We start from the raw sequence: 12,928 nt of genomic DNA, 5'->3' as shown, positions 1-12,928 counted from the left end.
CTTATTATTATCATTTTTTAGAGATAGGGTCTCCCTACGTTGCCTAGGCTGGAGTCAGTGGCTATTCACAGGCACAATCATGGCACACTATAGACTCGAACTCCTGGGCTAAAGCGATTTTCCTGCCTGAGCCTCTGAGTAGCCAGGATTGCCCGTGCACACCACCACACCTAGCACAGGTTCTTATTTCTTTTTTTTTTTTTTTTTTTTTTTTTGAGACAGAGTCTCGCTCTGTCATCCAGGATGGAGTGCAGTGGCGCGATCTCAGCTCACTGCAACCTCCACCTCCTGGGTTCAAGCGATTCTCCGGCCTCAGCCTCGTGAGTAGCTGGGATTACAGGTGCGTGCCACCACACCTGGCTAATCTTTGTATTTTTAGTAGAGACGGGGTTTCACCATGTTGGTCAGGCTGGTCTCGAACTCCTGACCTTGTGATCCACCCACCTCGGCCTCCCAAAGTGCTGGGATTACAGGCGTGAGTCACTGTGCCCGGCCGCTTCTTTCTTTTTTTTTTTTTTTGAGATGGAGTCTCGCTGTCACCCAGGATAGAGTGCAGTGGCAGGATCTCCACTTACTGCAAGCTCCACTTCCCGGGTTCACGCTATTCTCCTGCCTCAGCCTCCCGAGTAGCTGGGACTACAGGCGCACCCACCACCACGCCCAGCTAACTTTGTATTTTTAGTAGAGACGGGGTTTCACGGTGTTCGCCAGGATGGTCTCGATCTCCTGACCTCGTGATCCGCCCGCCTTGGCCTCGCTGGGATCACAGGCGTGAGCCACTGCGCCCAGCCTCTTATTTCTTAAATAGGAATAACAATGCCCATCTCGAAGGATGTTTAGGAGGCTTAAATGCAGGGTCTGGCACAGGCCAGGAGCCAGATAAACCTGAGTTCCCTTCCATGGCCTTCTCTCTCTTCCCTCCATCATGCCAATTTCCCCCAAGCATCGCACACCAGAACTCAACTTCTCCCCTGCCAGGAGAGCAATTTCCAGAAGTTTCAGGTGACATAACAGCTCCCAAGCCAGGGCCAGGCCATGATCTCTTCTGAGAGCAGGAAATCTTCAGGGCCAGGAGCGGTGGCTTACACCTGTAATCCTAGCAATTTGAGAGGCTGAGGCAGGAAGATTGCTTGGGCGTGGTGGCTCTCACCTGTGGTCTTGGCTACTCCTCTGGTGGCTGAGGTGCGAGGAACACCTGAGCCCAGGGAAGTCGAGGCTGCAGTGAGCCATGATCACACCACTGCACTCCAACCTGGATGACAGAGTAAGACCCTGTCTCTTAAAAAATTTTTCTTTACCTTTTTTTTTTTTTTTTTTTTTTTGAGATGGAGTCTCTGTCGCCCAGGCTAGAATGCAGTGGCATGATCTCGGCTCACTGCAACCTCTGCCTCCCGGGTTCAAGCAATTATCTGCCTCAGCCTCCTGAGTAGCTGGGATTACAGGCACTCGCCACCACGCCCAGCTAATTTTTTATTTTTAGTAGAGACGGGGTTTTGCCATCTTGGCCAGGCGGGTCTTGAACTCCTGACCTCGTGATTCACCTGCCTCAGCCTCCCAAAGTACTGGGATTACAGGTGTGAGCCACCATGCCTGACCAAAAAAAATTTTTAATTAAAAAATTTGTATGTATGGTCAGGACCTAGTTAAAGTTAAAATTTTTTTTTTTTTTTTTAATTTTAAAGAGAGGGCCAGGTGCAGTGGCTCATGCCTGTAATCCCAGCACTTTGGGAGGCCGAGGCAGGCGGATCACGAGGTCAGGAGACCGCAGTGAGCCGAGATAGCGCCACTGTACTCCAGCCTGGGTGACAGAGCGAGACTCCGTCTCAAAAAAAAAAAAAAAGAAAAGAAAAGAAAATATAAAGAGAATCTTCAGCATCCATGTATTCATGTTCAACCCATGTTGGCTGCTTCCAAGTCCATTGCTATGGCTGGTAACATTGTTTTGCCTACACAGATGGAAGGCACCTTTGAACTCACCTTTGAATGCTCCTTCCTCTTCCAGGAATCCAGAGGCCTGAAAGGGAGTCTGCTGGGCCTCCAGTCCCTAAGTGAGAGGTGACAGCATGCTGGCAGTCCTTACAGCCCTCGCTCGCTCTTGGGGCCTCCTCTGCCTGGGCTCCCACTTTGGCGGCACTTGAGGAGCCCTTCGGCCCATCGCTGCACTGTGGGAGCTCCTTTCTGGGCTGGCCAGGGCTGGAGCCGCCTCCCTCAGCTTGCAGGGAGGTGTGGAGGGAAAGGCGCGAGCGGGAACCGGGGCTGCGCACGGCGCTTGCGGGCCAGCTGGAGTTCCGGGTGGGCGTGGGCTTGGCGGGCCCCGCACTCCGAGCAGCCGGCTGGCCCCGGCAATTAGGGGCTCAGCCACCTGGACCAGCGGCTGTGGAGGGTGTACTGGGTCTCCCAGCAGTGCTGGCCCACCGGCACTGCGCTCGATTTCTCGCCGGGCCTTAGCTGCCTTCCCGCTGGGCAGGGCTCAGGACCTGCAGCCCGCCATGCCTGAGCCTCCCACCCCCTCCGTGGGCTCCTGTGCCGGCGGGAGCCTCCCCGACGAGCGCTGCCCCCTGCTCCACGGCACCCAGTCCCATCGACCACCCAAGGGCTGAGGAGTGTGGGCACACGGCGCGGGACTGGCAGGCAGCTCCACCTGCAGCGCCTGTGCGGGATCCACTGGGTGAAGCCAGCTGGGCTCCTGAGTCTGGTGGGGAGGTGGAGAACCTTTATGTCTAGCTCAGGGATTGTAAATACACCAAAGCACCCTGTGTCTAGCTCAGGGTCTGTGAATGCACCAATCGACACTCTGTATTTAGCTACTCTGGTGGGGCCTTGCAGAACCTTTATGTCTAGCTCAAGGATTGTAAATACACCAATCGGCACTCTGTATCTAGCTCAAGGTTTGTAAACACACCGATCAGCACCCTGTGTCTAGCTCAGGGTTTGTGAATGCACCAATCGACACTCCGTATCTAGCTACTCTGGTGGGGCCTTGGAGAACCTTTATGTCTAGCTCAGGGATTGTAAATACACCAATCGGAGCCCTGTCAAAACAGACCACTGGGCTCTACTAATCAGCAGGATGTGGGTAGGGCCAGATAAGAGAATAAAAGCAGGCTGCCAGAGCCAGCAGTGGCAACCCTCTAGGGTCCTGTTCCACCCTGTGGAAGCTCTGTTCTTTCACTCTTTGCAGTAAATCTTGCTGCTGCTCACTCTTTGGGTCCACACTGCCTTTATGAGCTGTAACTCTCACTGCGAAGGTCCGCAGCTTCACTCCTGAGCCGGCAAGACCACAAACCCACCAGAAGGAAGAAACTCCGAACACATCTGAACACCAGAAGGAATACTCTGGACACGCCGCCTTTAAGAACTGTAACACTCACTGAGAGGGTCCGCGGCTTCACTCTTGAAGTCGGTGAGACCAAGAACCCACCAATTCTGGACACATAAGGACCTGCTGTCTGGGCTAGCAGGCAAAGGGTCACCATGTAATCTCAGCAGATAAAGCCACCATGAGATAAGCCCATTGCAGCAAGGGAATAACATACTCCCAGATTCCACCTGGATTAGCTGCATGTCCTCCAAAAGCCCTGAAGCTCACATATCTGCCTCTTGCCCTCACACCCACCCACTCCCCACATTCCTTTGCTATGAGACAACTGGTAGTTCTTCTGGCCTGATCATTCCCATTGCCTTGCCGCAGGGGGTACCAAACCTGGCTTAAATATTGTAGAATATTTGGTTCCACCAGGAAGCTCTCAGTGTAAACGACTTGTCAGTTATTGGGGTTCTTTGCTCAGAGGCAGTTGCGTGACACTTAGGATTTTCATCCTGCCCTAGAAACCACAATACATGAAGGAAGGAAGCCATGAGAAGAAAAAGGTAATGAAGGAGCTGTCCAGTTGGGACTGAAAGGGCAGGCATCTGGGGGTGTTGATGCGTGGTGGAAGGGGTGTTTCAATTGACCCCAAGGAGGTAAATGCAAATAAGGGTAGAAGTCCTGTGCAGGAGCCTGTTTGCAGGTAGCTGTAGGGCAGAAAGAGAAAACCCTAGCACACTGCACTGGCTGTGTGGCCCTCAGTTTCTTGTCTATAAAACAGCTACATATGCTAATTGACTCCATCGTGAAGCTGTTATGTGAGGAGGGTGAAATGAGATCAAAGAAACACTTGGCAATATGGAGAACATGTAACACGTACCCATAACCCAAGTCTTACCTAGGGCTCCACATAGTTCCGTCCTGCTCAGCTGCACTCAGAGAATCACACATTGCAAACGGCTTTAAAAAGAACCTCAATCTTGTTGCAGTGAGCTGAGATCAAGCCACTGCACTCCAGCCTGGCGACAGTGCAAGATTCCATCTCAAAAAAAAAAAAAAAAAAAAAAAAAAACCTTGGCAGGGTGCGGTGGCTCACGCCTGTAATCCTAGCACTTTGAGAGGCCGAGGTGGGCAGATCGCAAGGTCAGGAAATCGAGACCATCCTGGTTAACACGGTGAAACCCCATTTCTACTAAAAATACCAAAAATTAGCTGGGCGTGGTGGTGGGTGCCTATAGTCCCAGCTACTCGGGAGGCTGAGACAGGAGAATGGTGTGAACCCGGGAGGCGGAGCTTGCAGTGAGCCGAGATCGCGCCCCTGCACTCCAGCCTGGGCGACAGAGCAAGACTCCGGCTCAAAAAAAAAAAAAAAAAAAAAAAAAAAAAGACTCCTTCACTCCTCCGTTTGTTCCCATCTTCCCAGTTCTGTATCTCAATCTGTTTTTCTTTTGTGTGTGTTTGAGATGGAGTCTTGCTCTTGTCATCCAGGCTGGAGTGCAATGGCACGATCTCGGTTCACTGTAACCTCTGCCTCCCAGGTTCAGGTGATTCTCCTGCCTCGGCCTCCCGAGTAGCTGGGATTACAGGCGCCTGCCACCACCCAGCTAATTTTTGTATTTTTTAAGTAGAGACAGGGTTTTGCCCTGTTGGCCAGGCTGGTCTCAAACTCCTGACGTCGTGATCCACCCGCCTCAGCCTCCCAAAGTGCTGGGATTACAGGCGTGAGCCACCGCCAATCTGTTCTTCTAATCCCACACCACAAAGTGCCCAGGAACCACAGGACAGATTGTTTTTGTTTTGTTTTTTTTGAGATGGAGTCTCATTCTGCCGCCTAGGCCAGAGTGCAGTGGTGCGATCTCAGCTCACTGCAACCTCTTCTTCCCGGGTTCAAGCAATTCTGCTGCCTCAGCCTCCTGAGTAGCTGGGATTACAGGCATGCACCACCACACCTGGCTAATTTTGTATTTTTAGTAGAGACAGTTTCACCATGTTGGCCAGGCTGGTCTTGAACTCCTGACCTTAACTGATCTGCCCACCTTGGCCTCCCAACGTGCTGGGATTACAGGCATGAGCCACTGCGCCTGACCACAAAGACAGATTGAACAATACTGTTGTGTCTGGAATTAGTGGGTTCTTGGTCTCACTGACTTCAAGAATGAAGCCGCGGACCCTCGTGGTGAGTGTTACAGTTCTTAAAGGCGGCGTGTCCAGAGTTTGTCCCTTCTGATGTTCAGATGTGTTTGGAGTTTCTTCCTTCTGGTGGGTTCGTGGTCTTGCTGGCTCAGGAGTGAAGCTGCAGACCTTCGCAGTGAGTGTTACAGCTCTTAAGGCGGCGCGTCTGGAGTTGTTCGTTCCTCCCGGTGGACTCGTGGGCTCGCTGGCTTCAGGAGTGAAGCTGCAGACCTTCGTGGTGAGTGTTACAGCTCATAAAAGCAGTGTGGACCCAAAAAGTGAGCAGTAGCAACATTATTTTATTGCAAAGAGTGAAAGAACAAAGCTTCCACAGTGTGGAAGGGGACCCCAGCGGGTTGCCACTGCTGGCTCGGGCAGCCTGCTTTTATTCTCATCTCTGGCCCCACCCACGTCCTGCTGATTGGTAGAGCTGAGTGGTCTGTTTTGACAGGAAGCTGATTGATGCGTTTACAATCCCTGAGCTAGACATAAAGGTCCTCCATGTCCCCATCAGATCAGTTAGATACAGAGTATCCACACAGAGGTTCTCCAAGGCCCCACCAGAGCAGCTAGATACAGAGTGTCGATTGGTGCACTCACAAACCCTGAGCTAGACACAGGGTGCTGATTGGTGTGTTTGCAAACCTTGAGCTAGATACAGAGTGCCGATTGGTGTATTTACAATCCTTGAGCTAGACATAAAGGTTCTCCAAGGCCCCACCAGAGTAGCTAGATAGAGTGTCGATTGGTGCATTCACAGACCCTGAGCTAGACACAGGGTGCTTTGGTGTATTTACAATCCCTGAGCTAGACATAAAGGTTCTCCACATCTCCACCAGACTCAGGAGCCCAGCTGGCTTCACCCAGTGGATCCTGCACCGGGGCTGCAGGTGGAGCTGCCTGCCAGTCCCGAGCCGTGTGCTCGCACTCCTCAGCCCTTGGGTGGTCGATGGGACTGGGTGCCGTGGAGCAGGGGGTGGTGCTCGTCGGGGAGGCTCGGGCCACACAGGAGCCCATGGAAGGGGTGGGAGGCTCAGGCATGGCGGGCTGCAGGTCCCGAGCCCTGCCCCACGGGAAGGCAGCTAAGGCCCGGTGAGAAATTGAGCGCAGTGCCAGTGGGCTGGCACTGCTGGGGGACCCAGTACACCCTCCGCAGCCGCGGGCCCGCGTGCTAAGCCCCTCATTGCCCGGGGCCAGCAGGGCCGGCAGGCTGCTCCGAGTGCAGGGCCCGCCAAGCCCACGCCCACCCGGAACTCCAGCTGGCCCGCAAGCGCCGCATGCAGCCCCGGTTCCCGCTCACGCCTCTCCCTCCACACCTCCCTGCAAGCTGAGGGAGCCGGCTCCCGCCTTGGCCAGCCCAGAAAGGGGCTCCCACAGTGCAGCGATGGGCTGAAGGGCTCCTCAAGTGCCGCCGAAGTGGGAACCCAGGCAGGAGGCGCGGAGAGCGAGCGAGGGCTGTGAGGACTGCCAGCACGCTGTCACCTCTCACTGTGAGGTCAGGAGAAAGAAAAAAACTATACTACAATAAGCAAAGCAAAATTATTTTTCGCAGGTGGGGCTGAAGATTGCTATAAATCTTGTACCAACACACACATACAGTGTCATTTAGTCTCCCTCCCTCCACTGGCCACAAGGACAGTGGGTTGTTTTTTGTTTGTTTGTTGGATATTTTTTGTTTTGTTTTGTTTTTAGTACACACCACCTTTGGAAAAGACCGTGGTTTCTACAGTTTTTAATGGTGTTCATTTTTCTTCACATTGTTACTCACTTTTGTCACCCCTTTTCCAGAATTAGGGGTGTGGTCAAGGCCTTCAGCACAACCTAGATTCCCCTTCTCAGCATCCTGGCTTCCTCCTAGACTCCAGCTTCTCAATCCAGACCCAATCTGTTCTGCACATACAGCCTGGCTGATCTTCACCGCACGCCACACTCACCATGTGCCTCCCCTACTGAACAGCTCCCAACCTTCCCAGCACGTGGAGCCTGAGTTCCTCCCTGGGTGTCCTACATCAAGCACATGGCAGCATGTCTTCACCCTTTGTATCCTTGGTCCTCCTGTAAGCCCCAGCCCAAGTTCTGGTCTGTTCAGGGGACCCATCCTGACTGCTCAATTCTGAAGTAGAGTCCATGCCACACAGTCTCACTTTCATTGTTTGCTGTTATTTGATCACTGTGAGTCTTTCTCCCATAAGAACATAAGCTCCTTGACATCAGGGATTTTGAAGGTTTATTAAAAGCACACGAGGATACTCAAAATTCATTTTCCTCTGTTAGCTTGTGACAAGAAAAGCAGACCCATTTCTACTCCAAAGGCCTTGATGAATATCTTCAAGTCAGGCACCGTGGCTCATGCCTGTAATCACAGCACTTTGGGAGGCCAAGGCAGGAGCATCGCTTGAGTCCAGGAGTTCATGACCAACCTGGGCAACATGGTAAAACCCCATCTCTGCAAAAAGTAAAAAATTAGCCAGGCATGGTGGCATGTGCCTGTAGTCTCAGCTGCTGGGGAGGCTAAAGTGGGAGGATCGATTGAGCCCTGGAGTTCAAGGCTACAGTGAGCTGTGATTGTGCCGCTGCACTGCAGTCAGCCCAGGTTAACAGTGAAACCCAGTCTAAAAAACAAAAAGAAAATTTCCAGATGCCTCTGCCAAGTCTTTGTGTTTGTTTGTTTGTTTGCAATAACTCCCTGCCATCATTTTTAAGAACTTCCAGATAAAGAACAGAAAGAAGCCAGGCTCACACCTGTAATCCCAGCACTTTGGGAGGCTGAGGCAGGCGGATGACTTGAGGCCAGGAGTTCAAGACTAGCCTGGCCAACATGGTGAAACCCCGTATCTACCAAAAATACAAAAATTAGCTGGGCCATGGTGGCAGGTGCCTGCAGTCCCAGTTACTCGGGAGTCTAAGATGGGAGGATCACTTGAGCCCCCGAAAGTCAAGGCTGCAGTGAGCTGTGATTGTGCCACTACACTCCAGCCTGGATGACAGAGTGAGGCCCAGTCTCAAAAAACAAACAAAAAGAGCAGAAAAATCTCTTTTTATATTTTTATTTATTATTATTAAATTTTTTAGAGAGAGTCTCACTCCTCACCCAGGCTGGAGTGCACTGGCATGACCATAGCTCACTGCAGCCTTGGACTCCTGGGCTCAAGCAATCCTCCCACCTCAGCCTCCTAAGTAGCTGGGAATACAGGTGTGTGCCACCATGTCCAGTTAGTTGTGTTTCTTTTGGTAGAGATGGAGTCTCACTTTGTTGCCTAGGCCTGTCTCAAACTTCTGGTCTTAAACTGATCCCTCTGCCTTGGCCTCCCAAAGTGTTGGGATTACAGGTGTGAGCCACTGTGACTGACCAGAAGGAACTCTTTTTAAAATGTATTTATTGATTTTGTGGTAGATAGTATATTCATCTGGCCCAACAATTAAAAATGAAGTCACCTCCTATCTTTTTTTTTTTTTTTTGAGACAGAGTCCTGGCCTGCCTCCTATCTTTGTTTCTCAACCACTCAGTTAGTTCCCCTGCCAAGAGAAAAAACAATAGACAATGTTTTTTCTCTGTTTATCTTTTCAAAGGCATTTGATGCATACACAAGCCAGTAAGAATATATCCTCCTTTTCTTTCCCCATCCTCATTTTTTCTACACAAGCGTGCATGTGACACACATTCTTCTGCACCTTGCTTTTTCTGTTTAACAATGTACCTCAGAAATCTTCCCAAATCAGCTTCCTCAACACTTTGTTTTATGGTTGTGTAGAGTTCCAGTGTATGAAGAACACTAATTTATTTACCCAATCTCCTGGCTGTTAGATAGTGAGGGTGTTTCCGGTCTTTTAGTACCATATATGAGGCTGCAATAAATCTCCTGTTCAGACATAATGTCATACAACTGAGTGTATCTGTGGGACAAATCCCTAGAAGCAGAATTACTAGGTCAAAGAGTAAGGTGCATATGTAATTTTTTTTTTTTTTTTTTTTTTTTTTTTTTTTTTTTGAGACAGAGTCTTGCTCTGTCGCCTAGGTTGAAGTGCAGTGGTGCAATCTTGGCTCACTGCAACCTCCGCCTCCCAGATTGAAGCAATTCTCCTGCCTCAGCCTCCCAAGTAGCTGGGATTACAGGCGTGCACCATCACACCTGACTTTTTGTATTTTTAGTAGAGATGGGGTTTCGCCACGTTGCCAGGCTGGTCTCGAACTCCTGAGCTCAGCCAATCTGCCCGCCTTGGCCTCCCAAAATGCTGGGATTACAGGCATCAGCCACCATGCCAGGCCTGGTCTTTTAGTACCATATACAAGACTGCAATAAATCTGTTTAGACATAATGTCATAGAAGTGAGTGTATCTGTGGGACAAATCCCTAGAAGTAGAATTGCTGGGTCAAAGAGTAAGGTGCATACGTAGTTTTGACAGATACTCCCAGATTGTTCTCCAGTGAAGTTGCCATCAATTTACGCTCCTACTAGCAATGCATGAGGGCACCAATTCCCCACACCCCCACCAGTCTAACAGGCAAAAGCTTTATGTCTAGCTTGATTTGCACCACTCTCCTCATGAATGTGGCTGAGCAGCTGTTTAAGGGCCCTTTGTGTGACTGGGTTTTTTGGTTTTGTTTTTTGTTTTTAATGTGAATTCTTTGTATCTTCTGCTCACTTTTTAATGCGTGTTCTTGGTCTTTTTTTTCTTTTTCTTTTTCTTTTTTTTTTTTGTTTTGAGACGGAGTCTTGCTCTGTCACCCAGGCTGGAGTTCAGTGGCATGATCTCAGCTTATTGCAAACTCTGCCTCCCGGGTTCAAGCAATTCTCCTGCCTGAGCCTCCTGAGTAGCTGGGACTACAGGCATGCACCACCATGTCTGGCTAGTTTTTTGTATTTTAGTAGAGACAGTGTTTCACCAGGTTGGGCAGGCTGTTCTCAAACTCCTTGAGCTCAATCTACCCACCTCGGCCTCCCAAAGGGCTAGGATTACAGGTGTGAGCTACTATGCCCGGCCCTTGGTCTTTGTCATCAATGCATAGGAGCTTTTTATATATTAGGAGAATCAACCCTTTGTTTATGAGCTGCAGATAATTTCCCCAGCATGTTGTCCTTTGACCTTGACTTTGGGTTGTTGCTCAGTGAACCTATTTTTCTATAGTCAAATTTGTCAATCTTTGCTTTTGTGGTTCCTAAATTTTCTCTTGCACAGAAAGGAGCAGGAACCAATAGCCCCAACACGCACACTTTTTTGGTCAGCACAAGCTTGGAGTGACTTGCTGGGTTCTGTAAGGAACAGGACAACTCCTGCTCTCCAAGAGAACCCAATGTTAGGAGGACACAAAGTAAACTGACAATTACAATTCTGTTGTAATAAACAGTGGTGGCCGGACACGGTGGCTTAATCCTGTAATTCCAGCACTTTGGGAGGCTGAGGCAGGAAGATCATAAGGTCAGGAGTTCGAGACCAGCCTGGCCAACATGGTCTCTATTAAAAATACAAAAAAAAAAAAAAATCAGGCCGGGCATAGTGGCTCACGCCTGTAATCCCAGCACTTTGGGAGGCCAAGGCGGGTGAATCACGAGGTCAGGAGATTGAGACCATCCTGGCTAACACGGTGAAACTCCGTCTCTACTAAAAATACAAAAAAAATTAGCCAGGCATGGTGGTGGGCGCCTGTAGTCCCAGCTACTCGGGAGGCTGAGGCAGGAGAATGGCGTGAACCAGGGAGGCAGAGCTTGCAGTGAGCCAAGATCCCGCCACTGCACTCCAGCCTGGGCGACAAGCAAGATGCCGTCTAAAAATTTTAAAAAAGAAAAAAAAAAAGCTGGGCATGGTGATGCACACCTGTAATCCCAGCTTTTCAGGAGGCTGAGGCAGGAGAATTGCTTGAACCTGGGAGGCAGAGGTTACAGTGAGCCGAGATCGCACTACTGCACTCCAGTCTGGCCACAGAATGAGACTCCATCTCAAAAAAAAAATAAAAAAATAAAAAATAAGTGGGAAGCACCATGGCAACCTGGGCAAGGAGTTTGCAGTTGGCCAGGGAAGGCTTTCCAAAGGAGGTAGCACCCAGGTACATCCACAGGCATGTGTGGGAGTCAGTCTTGTCCCAGTAAAAGCAGCAGCATGTATACAGGCAAGAGGCCTCGCCAGTTCAAGGTTGTCCAGTCTGGCAAGAGAATAGGGAGCCCTTTAGGGTTGGCATGTGGTAAAGGGCAGGGCTAGAAGGGTAGGCAGGAGCCAGATCACAAAGGGCCAGGTGTGTACTGCCCAGGAGTCTGGGCCTGATCTGAGGCAGTGGGGAGGCAGCAGCGGGACCTGACCAGCGGGGTGCAGGAAGAGCTGGAGGCGGCCCAGGGCAGAAGCTGGGCCTTGGTTTGGAGGCTTCTGCCTCCCACCCAGCAGCATCCACAGCAGCCTTGAAGGGCTCATGGCTGCCACAAAAGAGTACACATTTCAGACCCAAATGTTCTATTCTCTGAAACTTCCAGAATTCTATAAAAAATCATCAGGGAGGCTAGAATCTTCTCTGAGAAACATTTCTCCCCAAGATGAAGGTAACTTCAAGTGCTTGGACCCCTCGTGGGGAAAGCAGTGATTGTCACTCCCCACTCAGCACCTCCTTGGCAGATGGGGCCAGCTAAATGCAGCACCTGCTCCTCTTAGCTCCAGTCTGGCTCAGGGAACAGCTGGGCTCTTTAGGCCCAGCCCAGACCCATTCATCCAGAACCCCCCTTCAAAATGGGCAGCAGGGATGCAGGACTGCTGTGGGTGGGAGATGGAGAGGCGAACCCCCAGGGACAGGGGCCTCCAGCTGGCCTGAGTCCACAGGGATATATGTTCCCTTCTAGCCAACAAGGCGCAGTCCTGCTGAGCAGCCACAGCTGTTTTCAGAACTCTGGGACAGTGGCCTATGAACTTCCCTGCTCCCATGGCCTTTTCACACAGGCACTTTGTGGTTGATCTCCCTGGGTGGCTGCCTTCCCTAAAATGCCTGATATAGATCCTCACACATGATGAATACTCAGAAAGTGGTATCAGTTTCTGTTAAAATTGAGAATCAGCTGGGCACGGTGGCTCACGCCTGTAATCCCAGCACTTTGGAAGGCCATGGCCAATGGATCACTTGAGGTCAGGAGTTCGACATCAGTCTGACCAACATGGCAAAACCCATCTCTATAAATAATACAAAAATAAGCTGGGCGTGGGGGCGGGCACCTGTAATCCCAGCTACTCAGGAGGCTGAGGAGGGAGAATGGCTTGAGCCGTGATCACACCACTGCACTCCAGCCTAGGGGGCAGAGCGAGACTCCGTCTCAAAAAATAAATAAAAATAAAATCGGGAAGCCTCACCATTTACTAGTGGGTTGCTGAGGGAGAGGAAGGGCAATGTGGACAAGAAGGAAGTTGGAAACCCTGGAAATGGACTTTTGAGACTGTCTCCGGGTTTCAGTTACCCAGGTTCTCCCCATGCCTCA

This window comes from Nomascus leucogenys, chromosome 6 (genome assembly GCF_006542625.1).
Source record: "Nomascus leucogenys isolate Asia chromosome 6, Asia_NLE_v1, whole genome shotgun sequence".
NCBI lineage: Eukaryota > Metazoa > Chordata > Mammalia > Primates > Hylobatidae > Nomascus > Nomascus leucogenys.
This window is presented reverse-complemented; position numbering follows the sequence as displayed.